The sequence below is a fragment of the Camelus dromedarius genome, chromosome 19, assembly GCF_036321535.1.
Source record: "Camelus dromedarius isolate mCamDro1 chromosome 19, mCamDro1.pat, whole genome shotgun sequence".
Classification (NCBI taxonomy): domain Eukaryota; kingdom Metazoa; phylum Chordata; class Mammalia; order Artiodactyla; family Camelidae; genus Camelus; species Camelus dromedarius.
In genome coordinates this window covers 2,418,413-2,430,855 of record NC_087454.1, presented here as the reverse complement: position 1 = coordinate 2,430,855, position 12,443 = coordinate 2,418,413, and the positions used below count along the sequence as shown (strand labels likewise).

At 53.5% G+C, this 12,443-nt stretch overlaps 1 long non-coding RNA gene across 1 annotated transcript; it reads right to left on the bottom strand.

Annotated features, from left to right (window-relative positions):
* Nucleotides 1-10,680: 10,680 nt before the first annotated feature.
* LOC105099331 (uncharacterized) lies at nt 10,681-11,472 on the bottom strand. The gene is made up of 3 exons (XR_010376736.1): nt 11,376-11,472; nt 11,102-11,227; nt 10,681-10,975 (listed from the first exon to the last, which is right to left on the bottom strand). It is a non-coding gene; the product is annotated as an uncharacterized LOC105099331 (long non-coding RNA).
* Nucleotides 11,473-12,443: the final 971 nt, after the last annotated feature.

The following is a 12,443-nucleotide window of genomic DNA, read 5'->3' as shown; positions in this document are numbered from 1 at the left end:
CGTGGGTAAGACTCAATACTATTCAGGGCTGTAAAGCATGGGCTGTGGGAGATGGTCATGGGCCAGTGCAGGCTCGCAGATTATAACAAACGAACCAGATGTTGGCCACGGAGGAGACTATGTACGTGAGGGGCCAGGGGAAATGAGAACTCCCTCTACGCTCCATGTGATTTTGTAGTGAACCTTAGATTGCTCTAAAAAGTGAAGTCCATTACCAAAAAGCCTACCAATATATGGACATACATACATAAAATATGTCAGTTCACGATAAGTGTTATAGAAAAAAATTAAGCAGGAGAGAGAAGAGGACAGTCAGGGAGGCTTGTTTGGATAGCTCGGGCAGAGACGGCCTCTTTGACAAAGCACATTTGAGCAGAGGCCTAAAGGGGGTGGTGAGGGAGTGAACTGCAAGAATGACAGAAGAAGAGCATTCCAGGCAGAGAGAAGCACAAGTGCAAAGGCCCTGAGGCAGGAAACCAGCTTTGAGTGTTCCAGGGGCAGAGAGCATGGCTGGGCGGAGTGCGGAGAGAAGTCACAGAAAATGAGTCTGCAGAAGCGAGCAGGGGCTCATCGCGAGGGAGCCAGCTCCCAGGCCGCGGCGAACTTGGGATGAACTTGGGATTTCATTCTTGTCTTGATTATTGTAAGACATTCTTTCCTTAGTTAACACCCAAGCTCAGGCTTCCCTTCCAAAGTGCTCCGCAGTTCAGCTCTGACTCGTTATACCTATAAAAGGAGGGCTAGTCTTATCTTACTCTCAGAGATCAACTCCCCACCATCCACCAATTATAGGCTGTGGGAAAGAGTAAATAAGAGAAATCTGTGCAAATATAGATTATGGTCATTGTTGGAATTACGCGCGTCAATTTGAAGAAGCCAGTAGGGTTTTTATTTTAATTAGCAGAGATAAGTCATCATTAGCCGGCTGCGAGTTCAATAACCCTTTTCAGTCAGACTGTTGCAACAGTTTGGAATTAATTCTCTGAAAGCTGAGATTTTTAAAAGAAAAAGGATTTCCTTGGCTCCAGGCCGCTATTTCCTGGGTAATTTAGTGCAGTCTTCTACTGGTTCAAAATGTTTTCAATTAAAAAAGACAAAAGCTCCCTATCCCAGATTAATCAAAAATCACTTTAAGTGGCTTAATTTAGCAACAGGAAAGGAAGCTTCATCAACTTGAAAATTAAACTAAGCAACATTCGGTTTATTATTTAGAAGTACCAGTCAAAGGAAAATGTAATAGAAATGTCTTAATGAGACAGCATGTGCCTTAACTTTCCTGTGGCAAAGTTCAACAACACGCGTCGGATTAGACTGTGTGCCAGGCGGCACGGTTCGGAAGACCCCTCTGAGAACGTCCCTGGGTTCCCGAGGGAGGCAGACGGGTCCTGATGGTGCCCTCCTCCTTTGTCTGAGGAGGGATACAGTTCGCTATCTCCCTGTGCAAGCTATTTTAGCTCATTGCCATGGGTTCCTCCCCACCATGTGGCTTTGCGCATGCTGCTCCCTCCACCCAGGACACCCTTCCAGCCTCTCTTTATTTGGTTCCCTCCTCCTTGTCTTCACATCTCAGAGCTTGTCACATCCTCAGGAAGGCTCCCCCACTTCCCAGACCACAGCGCATGGTCCCTCCGTCCGCTGCACTGGCCGACGTGGCATTTGCGGGCAGGACCCCCTGCCTCCCCAGCACCAGGCACCCTGAATGCGTGAATGACAGGAGGAGTCTGCACAGTCACTGGAAGGGCAACTGCTTTGGGAGCACTTGAACTAGAAGATGCAGGTGCTTATCTGGGAATTCCGCTTCATTGTGATTAAAGCTGAATCCGCAACTTTTCCCCACTGCCCAGATGATTTTGGTTTTCCTCAACTCTAGATCCAAGGTTTGATGCTGTCAGAGCATGGGAGAAACTGCTGAGGGCACCTCCTGTTCTGGTAAAACTCCTGACAGTATTTAATGATGCTGTAATTTACTGGTAAAAATTCCCGACAAGGTAACGGGGGCTCCACAGTGACCTCGGACACGTCCATCAGCCCGGCCAAGTTTCAGATCAGCAATTGGGGGGCCCTAAACCCACAGTTCCTATTTGCTTCTACATTTGGCAGCAGCTGTGATCCAGGGAGCCCCCCCAAAAGCACTGGTTCACCTGAGGGAGACAAGAGAGGAGGGAGGAAGGATGGGGAAGAAAGGAAAGATGCAGGTAGGAGGGTTACGACTACCTGCAGCTCCTCCCAGAACGTCTTGCGGAGAAAAATGGATACACAGCCACCTCCTCATCTGTTTCCTTTGTACACTTAGCCCTTGGCCCAAAGAAGCTCTCCTTATAACTGTTACTCTCTTAAATGTTTCCAAAGGTAATTGTGAAGAAAAGAGTGTGAACTCCCTGATAATTAAAAAGATGTTATGTCTATAAAAATAAATGGACCGCTAAAGCCAACCAGAGAGAACGAATTTAGTATCAGAGCTGGAGCCCATCAGAGACGCCTGAGGCCAGAAGGCTTCTATCTGGTCCAGCATTTTCCCACCTGGAGTCCCACCTGGAGTCCCACCTGGAGTCCACAGACCATCGGCATCCACAGCCATGGGGAGATATTAGAACCAGAATTTCGGAGAGTTGCCCCAGTGGTCCTTGCCTTCCACAGGCTGCCCGGATGATTCTTGCGAACTGTTCCGTGCAGGGGCAGAACCACCGGCCCCTTGCTTTGTAGGTGAGGGCGACGAGGCACGTCCCGGGGTCGCGCGGCTGCTGGGCAGTAGGAGGGAGGCAGAATCCGGGATCAGCATCAGACACAGAGCTTTCAGCCAGGCCGTCTGGGCTAAAAATACAGGTGTACTGACTGCAGACCTGCGGGGTGGCTGCTTCCTGTTCTGCCCAGTTTGGGGTCCCTGGGATGGTTAACGTCTTGACCAGCAGAACTCTCGGCACTGAAGGCGCAGCTCCAAGCCGCTCTGCAGGGAGAGGTGACTGGGGGCGTTGACAGCATGCTCCCCTAGTGCTCCTTCATGACCCAGGACACACGAGTGGGGCGGGGGTGACGCATGGGGGCGGGGGTGACGCATGGCAGCGGGGACCCAATTCAAGAGAGCTTAAAACACCAAGGATGCGGGCAGCCCCGGGACAAACAGGCCTTTAGCAGCGATTTCCCTATCAAAACAGCTTCCACCTCGTCCCTCAGCCAAGAATGTTTTCTCAAATTTACTGCGAATTTTCACAGCCCGCCTGGAATGTCACTAGCGTTCCAGAGGCTCAGGTCCTGTGATGTGTTTGCGGTGGGCCATCCTCACAGGGGTCATCCTGTTGCCCTTTAGAAAGCAGCTGGTCTTCTCCAGACCAAGAGCCACGTGCACTGAGCATGAAGTCCTGGGCAAGAGGATCACTGCTCCATCGTGGGGCTCAGGGAGGAGGAGGCAGTCATTACTCAGAGCAACCTTCCAGGCTCGGCCAAGACTTACTGTAAAGGATGAACTTGAGAAGTGTCCCCTCCGGGAGCGGAACCATTCCTGACTCCAGAAAGGGGGCGGGCACCGCACACGCCACCGCTGTCCCCGCCTGCCCTGTGACCAGTGCGGACGGCCCAGTCACCCAGGGCCCGTGGTGGCGGGCCGCGAGGCCGCCCACTTGTTTGGCTGAGATGAGAGGACGCGGGGCGGGTAAGTCCCCCTGGAAACTGGTGAGCAGCTCACGCAGGGTGGGCGGGGCGACCCTCCTCAGGGCAAAGGCTGCCCAGCCCAGGGCGGCCCCCAGGCCGAGCATCACTCACCTCCTGCCTGGGAATGAATGTGCCTGGGGGTAACAGAGCTGACCTTACCCCAGGCTGGGCGACTGGACCTGGAAGCCAGTCGCAGGCAGGGTCAGACGTGAGGTTCTGCGCACATCACCCCAAGGACCCAACCTCCCCTGTCCTTTCCCAGTACTTTCGTTTTTTGTGAAATCAGGTTAAGAGGGACGCCCAGAGTTCAGAGAGAAAAGTTACTGCTTCTTGCAACTTTAGCTGGTATTGAATGACCTTGGATGCAAGGTCCTAATCCTAATGAGAAAGTGTTTTCATGTTCTTTCTGGTACGTGATACAGTCACATACGTGTAAAAGTGGGTTTGCATGTTTAAGTACAGCTTCACTGATACACTGTGACTCTGCCAACAGTCACACCGGACGAGGCAGAACCAGAACTCAAACCTGGGTCTTCCCAGTGCAAGCCTGTTGCTGAGAGAAAGGGTGAGACCCTGAGATACAAAAAAGCTGAACATCACCGCAACTCCACACCCTGAGAGGACGAGAAGAGGACAAGCCCCCGAGGGGACCCGTGGGCCCTGCCTGGGAGGCCCAGGGGCCTGGGGAGAATGTTTCTGTTTATCCCTGTGAAGGTCATTGTGGTTTTGGCTCCAGGACCTGGGGGTTTCCAGGACAATGCAGTTTGGAATGTCGGGGAAGACTGCTTCATTGTCAAGCGCTCGGGTCTGAAATACACTCAGACAGTTGTGGGAGGGAACCATCCGCACAGAGGACTCGCTGATCTGATGAACATCCTTATCTTCACACAGAAGCTGAAAGCAGACTGCCTACGTCCGGAACAAGCCTCATTTCAGGGAATTCCCTACCTGTTTATGATAAATCCTATGGCAAGCAAAACGCAGCTTCAGTGAAGCGCAGTTTCCCTGGGGCCACTCAGTCCAAGTGTCTCATGCAGCCGGCTTTCGCGGTGGAAGGCTGGCCCTTCGGTAATGCATTGTTTAAGCTAAATGGATTCTGAAGGCCTTGTTAACCTCTTGACAACTTCCTTTCACCGAGGGTGGTGATGGTTACATGGAGATTTGAAGTGATCTCAAAATTACGATGCAGATAAAATATGACAGAACACATGGAGACGCCCTCTTGTCTCTGGAACTGTTATCTGAGCACAAACAGGGCCATTAACAGGAGACTAATTATTTTTCTCCATGGAAAAAGAAATGACAGCTATAATCCAAATGGTGGCACCTGGATCAAGACGTTCAATTTTTTGTTTAATTTTAGCATCCCACAGTCAAAATCAAAAACTATTATCTGAGGGGGAGGGTTAGCTCAGTGGTAGAGCGTATGCTTAGCACGGCCACATTCCTGCGTTCAGTGCTCAGTACCCCCAAGAGAGAAAGAGAGAGAGAGAGGAAGGAAGGAAGAAAAGAGAGAGAGAGAGGAAAGAAAGAAAAAGAGAGGGAGGGAGGGAGAGAGGGAGGAAGGAAGGAAGGAAGGAAGGAAGAAAACTATTATCTGAGAAGAGATTAAAAGGCACAAAGTGGCGACAAGAGAGGAAGGTCCCAAATACCCTGTTCTCAGCATTTTTAATGTAAATGTCTCCATTTTCTTTCATGGTTTTCCACCTTGTTATATAAGGCCATAGGCGTAAGATACAGAAAACAAACTTACGGTTACCAAAGGGGAAGGTGGGGGGGGGGATAAGTTAAGAGTTTGGGATTAGCAGATACAAACTACTATAAAATAGATAAACAACAAGGTCCTACTGCACAGCACAGGGAACTCTATTCAATACCTTGTAATGACCTATAATGAAAAAGAATATATACGTATATGCATAACTGAATCACTGTGCTGCACACCTGAAACTAACACAATATTGTGAATCAACTATACTTCAGTTAAGGAAAAAAAAAGACCATAGGTGTAATTTAGCTCTTTGTTGATGACTCAGAATTCTTACCCAGATTAAGTATTCTGAATTGAGATACAGAGATGACTTTGGGAGCAAATGAGGCGATGAAGGTGGTCCTGCCCCAGGGGCTTCCAGTGGGTGGTGCTCTGAGAACTGCTGGTGCCTCAGACAGGTTCCAAGTCTGAGCTAATCGTCTGTCTGCACAGCACCCTCCCTTTCCACCCAGCGGTACCTTTGCTTCTCAGGGCAGACAGATTCTGTATCCTGATTTATCAGATGGAGCTGGGCCCAGGCAGCTGAGTTTCTGGAGAAAAACCACAGGCTTCCCCAAGGACATTATCTCGTCTTGCCTCATTGAGAAAAGGTTAGAGAATGTGGCCGGGAGCCTCTGGACCACAGAGAAGCCATCTGTAAATACAGGGGACCAGGAAGGGAGGCCTCAGGGCACCCACAAACCCTTTCTCTCTGGTCCGAGGCTCCCAGACCATGACCCCGACAGCCACACCTCTCGGTCCCTGCAGCATCCGCTGGCCCCGTGGGAGGGACCGAGGTGAGAACAGCTGAAGGCAGCGACTCCTCCGAGAAGAAATGATGGGTCCCGCAGCGCCCTGCACCCCGCACCCCTCACCCTCTCGGCCCCACGGCCTGAAGCGGCAGGCTGCTCCCCTCACCTGGAGCCAGGTTGCCGGGCTACCGGGGCACCCCTAGGGTTAGGTGATGGAGGGACACCTGTGCACCGCTGCCCGCACGGCAGGGACAGGAGTGGAGGACAAGCTCCCCCCACGATAGGGAGCAGGGGTAGGGGTGTCTCTTGTGTCCTGGGATCCACAGCAGGGGTGGACAGTAGTGGGGAGGGAGGGTCCCTGAGAAACTGACCAAAGCAACCCCGCTCCAAAAAGAACGGCTCTGAGCATCTTCTCAGGAGGACTTGGGGGCAGGGCGAGCCGCGATTGGTGGAAGTCTTGGTCCCTCCTCCCGGAGGCGGAGCCTCGACGCTCCCTCCCCGGCACAAGGTGAGGAAGGGAGACACTCCCAGGCCCCCTCCACTGCGCGGGCTGGGGAGGGGCAAACACCTCCGAGAGCAGCCTGGAGTTTTACACATCAGACAGCGTCTTGATTATGGAATGAGACTGTTCTCCAGGCACCAGAAAAGGACTGGGACCTGGTGCGACTTTATCCAGATCCCTGGAAAGAACCAGCCCAGAGAGGGGCTTCAGGGACCCTGTGGGAAGAGACCAGTCCTTGGAGACAGTGGCCTGTGGGGTCCAGCTTCTTCCTATACCAGATGCGTTTATCCATTTCTAACATCCCCCCAACCACCACCCTAGAAGTAGGCTTTCTTCTCTTGATAATCAAAGCTCACATTCTTGTGCATTTTACTATATCCCAGGAACTGTGCTGGTCCTTGAAATGTACATTTTTAAATTTAATCCTCAAGCAACCCCATGAGGTGCCATCATCTATTTTACCAGCAAGGAACCTGACACTGTTATTCAGTTACTTAACAGGACAGACGGCACAGCTGGATTAGAACCCGGGCAATGAGTCTCGAGAGCCTGGGTCTTGAGTCCTCTGCGACCGTGGTCCTCAGCCGGGGCAGGTTTCGCCTCCCCCAGGGTCAGTTGGCAGCACCTGGAGAGGCCCTCGGTTCCCATCTGCGTCTGTGGCGGTGGGCTCCCAGCACCTGATGGGCCAAGGCCAGGCCGCGTCTGAACATCCCACAGCACACAGGGCAATGCGGAACTCTCCAGCCCCAAAAACTAGTGGTGCGGGAGTTAACATTGCCTTCGTCTGTTATTTGACTGCCCAATGGAAATCATTTTATTTTTCTGATTATGTATCATTACTAAAAACTCAGTCAATTCAGAGAACCTGACATTAGAACATGCAAATGGGGCCTTTAGGTTACTCCTTTTCCACACGTGGAATCTTACTACAGACACTGATCTGTGCGGGTCCCCTTAGCCGGCACTGTGCTGAAATACACATGGTAGGCTTTTTTCCATGTCAGTAAACACAGGTCAGTGGTGACAGGTTCTCAAAGAGGTCACTCTGCCCCATAGCCAGAGTGTGATGGAAATCGGTGGGGGCCTTTTACGGGGGGCACCTGGCATTTATGGGTGCGGAGTATCCTACACTGTCAATCCCCCACGGGGAAAAGCACCCCTCAGAATTTTGAAACATCACCCCGGACATTCATGTAGTTGAAAAACTTGTTTGGAATCATCTACGATCCACACTTCACTTTAAATTAGACACAAATAATTCCCACGTGGTGTTAACGTGTACTTCAGACGCCAGGAGCATGAAGGGATGTTGAGGGTAGATGGCACCCCCGTGTTCATCTGCAGAAAGCCCACCACCAACAGTAAGGAAGCCAGTGAGACAGGACCTCCCGGCGTGCATGGCTGGCGGGTCCGCCTCCCAGCCCGGGTGACCCATGGGGATTTGCACAGGGACCAGCCCGGTCACGGGTTTCTGAGATGTTCGGGAATCTGCAGCCACTGCAACGGGCACCCTGCTGTGACACCCCAGCCCCTCAGCCGCCAGAGCTGCAGGCAGAGCCTCATCGTGCTCGCAACCCGGGGCCCCGACTCCCCAAAGAAGCAACGGTGGGAAGGGGTGAACCCCCCTCACTCGTGTGCGGCTGTACTAGTCCCGGTGCCACCCCGGGAGGAGGCCTGGGCCCCGAACGCTGCCTGCGCCTGCATTTCTTACCCTGATGTTTCGGGGTGTCGGGTCAGGCGAGATGAAACAGAGAGAGTGATCGGTGGGGTGCTGCTGAGTGACTTTTCTCTTAAATGTCTCCTCTTGTTCATCTTGCTAACATCCTGACCTGAAAGGAAACTTCTATTTCTCTCTCCTCCTAATGAAAAGTGGCTGCTTGGGTTTGAGGGCAGTGACGTTCCTCCCGCCACCACTGTGAACAAGAACAGAGGCAGCTCTCGGCGGTCGCGGCAACGCTGACACAGGTGATCAAAACCCACCGAAAATCTCGGAGCTTCGATTTACCATCGCTCTTGAGTTCTCTTCCCAGGCTTACCAGCACTGCTAGGGACTCGGCAAATGTTTGGGAACCTGGTGACTTGCAGCGGTCCTGCCACTGCGCGGAGACCTAGTCGTAGGCCGAGAGGAGGTTTTGCATTTCTTTCTAGAGATCCTCTGCCTCCTGAAACCTGGCCTCTGACCTCTGCTTCCTCCCCTTCTTTTCACTCCCGATCGCTCTCATTAGCAACTGCCTGCTCCTCCTCTGCTCTGTCTCTTAAATTTCTGCCTTTCTCTCCCACCTTGGTTTGCACGTTAACCTAGAATTTCACGCCCGGATCACTGCAACTTCCTTTCTGCCCCCAAGCCCCTCACATAAACCTCAGCCATGAATCTGCGCTCAGACACCAGCGAACTCTTTATCCTGATGTGGAAGCCCTCCCTCCCCTGGCCCTGGGGGCCTTGTCTTGTATCCCTCTCTCCCTCCACCATCCACCGTCCGTCCACAACCCGTCGTCTCATCGACTTACCTCGTATCTATCCATCTGTCCAACACCCGTCTGTCCATCCATCAGCTGTCTGTTACCACCCTCTACTCTCACACGTAGGCCTTTACCTGAACCAGCACCAGGCCCCCTCTGCCCCCAGAAACTTCTGTTCATTCCTGAAGACACGCCTCTTTTGTCCAAGTCCTGCAAGATGCGTCTCGAATAAACTGGACTCCACATCCACACGTTTGGGGACCGCCCACCTCGGCCCCTCTCCGGGCTCACAATGCACTTTGACACTTTAAGGCCCTTAGAAGCCTCATAGCTAAATATGTCCTATTCTCTCTGCCTGGAATATCCCCCAGCCCCTCCCCCACCGGCTAGTTAAATCTTTGCTTACCCTTCAGACCCTGCTTAAATGTCACGTTCTCAGGGAAGAAGGGAAGCCTTCCTTTACCCCTCTTCCCAACCTAGACGAGGCCCTGTGACAGCTTCCAGCGTCTTCCGTCCCCCTGGGCCTCAGTCATCACCTTATGACCAGCACGCTGTCTGCACCTCCCGCTGGGATGCAGGTTCCCCGGAAGCGGGGCCCCCACTCTTGCTCGGCGTCTGACCCCCACGCCCAGCACAGTGCTGGCGCCGGTGGGCTCCTCCCTGCTCACTGACCCACCAAAGGAAAAGTGCAACTTTGGGAAACGTTACACCAAACGCCATTCTGGATGCGGGGCCTTCTCTCCCTTGTTATCAGACAGGCTTTGCCCCACAAGGGAGACACCCGTCCCTTTGCCTGAAGTGCTTCACCTCTTTGACAGGTGACAAACCCTGCCCACTGAGATCGGTCAGGACTCCTTCTGTTGCAAGTCCCAGAAAATCCAGTTAAAACTCATCTGAATGACAAAGAGCACTGAAGACTCAGAGGCTGGGACTAGGTCCCGGCAAGGCTCCTGCAGCACAGCAAACGTCGTCATCCGGGGTCGCGGGTCCCCCCGGCTCCCTTCTGTCCCCCAAGTCTGCGTCCCGGGGGAGGCTTCCACCCGGCGCCCACACCCCTCCGCAGCCCCGGGCTCCCGCTCTTCAGTAGAAGTCTCATTCCACTCTGAGTGTCTGCAGGCGTCCTCCAAGCAAAACACAGGAAGCTTTCCTTTCCACGAAGTCCTGGGCGCGTGTGCCTCCTTGGCTCTGAACCAACCACGGTTTCATCCAATCACAGCCCAACTGGCCTGAAGCATCAACACCAGGCAGACGAGGACGGGGGAGGAGAGGTTTGTCAAAGGAGCTTTGTTCTGTTTGGAAGAAGAAGTGACTTCGGGGAGGTCACGATCTTTCAAGGCTGATTCAAGCCTGAACTCTAAGAAGTTTTCCCTGAAAACTCCAGACAGCGGTCCAGTCTCCTTTGCTGTGACCTGCCAAACGGCGCTTATGGTCTGCAGCCCAAACTTCGGGCCTTTCATACGTGGTGTTAGCTCGTCCTCTAAGGGGCTCAGCTACATACGCCTGGCCTCCGGCTGCAGGAGTTACTTACTTCTGCATGACACTGACCCCAAAACTTGGTGGGCTAAGACCATCAACTCATTCCAGCCCTGGATTCTCTGGGCCAAAAATTCAGGGTGGGCACAGTGGGGAGGTCGGAAGCCCCAGGCAAGAGGGCCAGAAGGCAGGGAGGGACTGAGCGGCTGGGGGCAGGCGGGAGTCACCCAGAGGTGTCGTCATGCACACTCACAATTTCTAGTCCTAATGCGGGTCTAGTGAGATGTCACCTTCTCCAGGAGACCTGCCCGGACACACGGCTCTTTTCTACCATCACGAAATATTTGAAGTGCTGCCTGGTTGCTTGCTTGCTCCTCCGCTGAGCGGCAAGCTCTGTGAAAGCAGAGACAAAACCCGTCTCAGTGACCATTGTGTGACCGTGCCTGCAGCGCAGGAAGCCCTCAAAGAACAGGGGGCAGCTGCCGGCATTGCCCCGCCCCCCAGAGCGCTTGTCCTTACCACTTCAGTCCAGGCGGGTCCCACTTCCAGCCACCAGCACCTGTGTCCCTTCGCCTGAGCACTGTCCCTGGTCCCCGAAGCCTGCTCTGCCTACCCCAGCAGCAGGGCAGCAGTCCCAGGGAATTCCTGCTCTGGGAGCAGTTCTCAATCAGTGATCGATGGGGTTGGTTACAAGTACCTCAGCCCCCTGCCCTCTCGGGTGGGACAACTCTGATTCACCTGTACTGAATCCCAAAGTTTCCCAGCGTGACTAAGCCCCCCAGTGGCAGCTGACCTGACAATGTACTCTTTACTGGCAGCCGTCTTTCTCTGTCTGACTTCTTCACTTCAGCTCCCCAAGAAAGATCTTGCTCTCAGTTCCTTGACTGGGATCTGCTTCCCTGAGAAGCCACACCAGGACGGAATGTTTGTTGAATGAATAAGCGAGCCTCTGTCCCAGTCCCCGCCCACCCACCCACCCAGCACACCACGGCTGGTGCACGAAAGCTGACTGCCAGCAGCCTCGCGTGCTCTGAGCCAGGGAGAGCGAACACCCAGCAGGGAATTTCAGACCTTCACTCCCCTCTCTGCTGGCATTTGTAACCGGGACACAGCCACGGGAACATGATTTTACCTCCAAGTGCGAAGTTGAGACGCAGAAGCGGAAGAGATGGTTAAGTCATAGACCACACGGCCCCCGAGGGTGAAATGGGCTGAGGCGGCAGAGGCCAGGGCTGGCGAGGTCACTCGCCAGGGATATTATACCACTTGCTTTCCATCTGCTCGGCACTCAGCCGGCACCACAGCGTCCTCCTTGCCTCCTGTGGCAGGAACAGAGACCAGCGCCACTCGGGGTGTGTCACCCAGCAGTGCAGGGGAAACGGGGACAGGCGCGCAGTTCGCGGCTTCCCTCCCTTCTCTCCTCCACAAGCCGGGCTTGTAACTTGGAAAGGGATTTGCAGCGGACCACACATGGCTCTGGGGTCAGCCAGCGTACCTCGTCTTTCTTTTATCCCCCCCAACCCTTCACCTACAATTCTCTTATTTCCCCCCTCATGGCACTTTAGTTGGCCATGCATAGGGAGACTGTGGCGTGGTTCTGTGGGGACTGAGCCCTAGACAGGCTGGGAGAGCATGAGGCTGAGTCCTGCAGGGCCTCTGAGGTCAGAAAAATCAATGGTCCAGGACATGCTGTCCTCCCCAGGCCACACCCCGCCCACCTCTGAGGGGGAGGGGAGACAGAAGGGAGAAGCGGTCCCTGGGAAAACAGACTTGTGCTTCCCTCTACAACTCAGAAGTAATCTTTAAATGAAATTTAACTAAATGTAGACAGGTAAAGTAATCTTAAGAAATGTAAGGACTC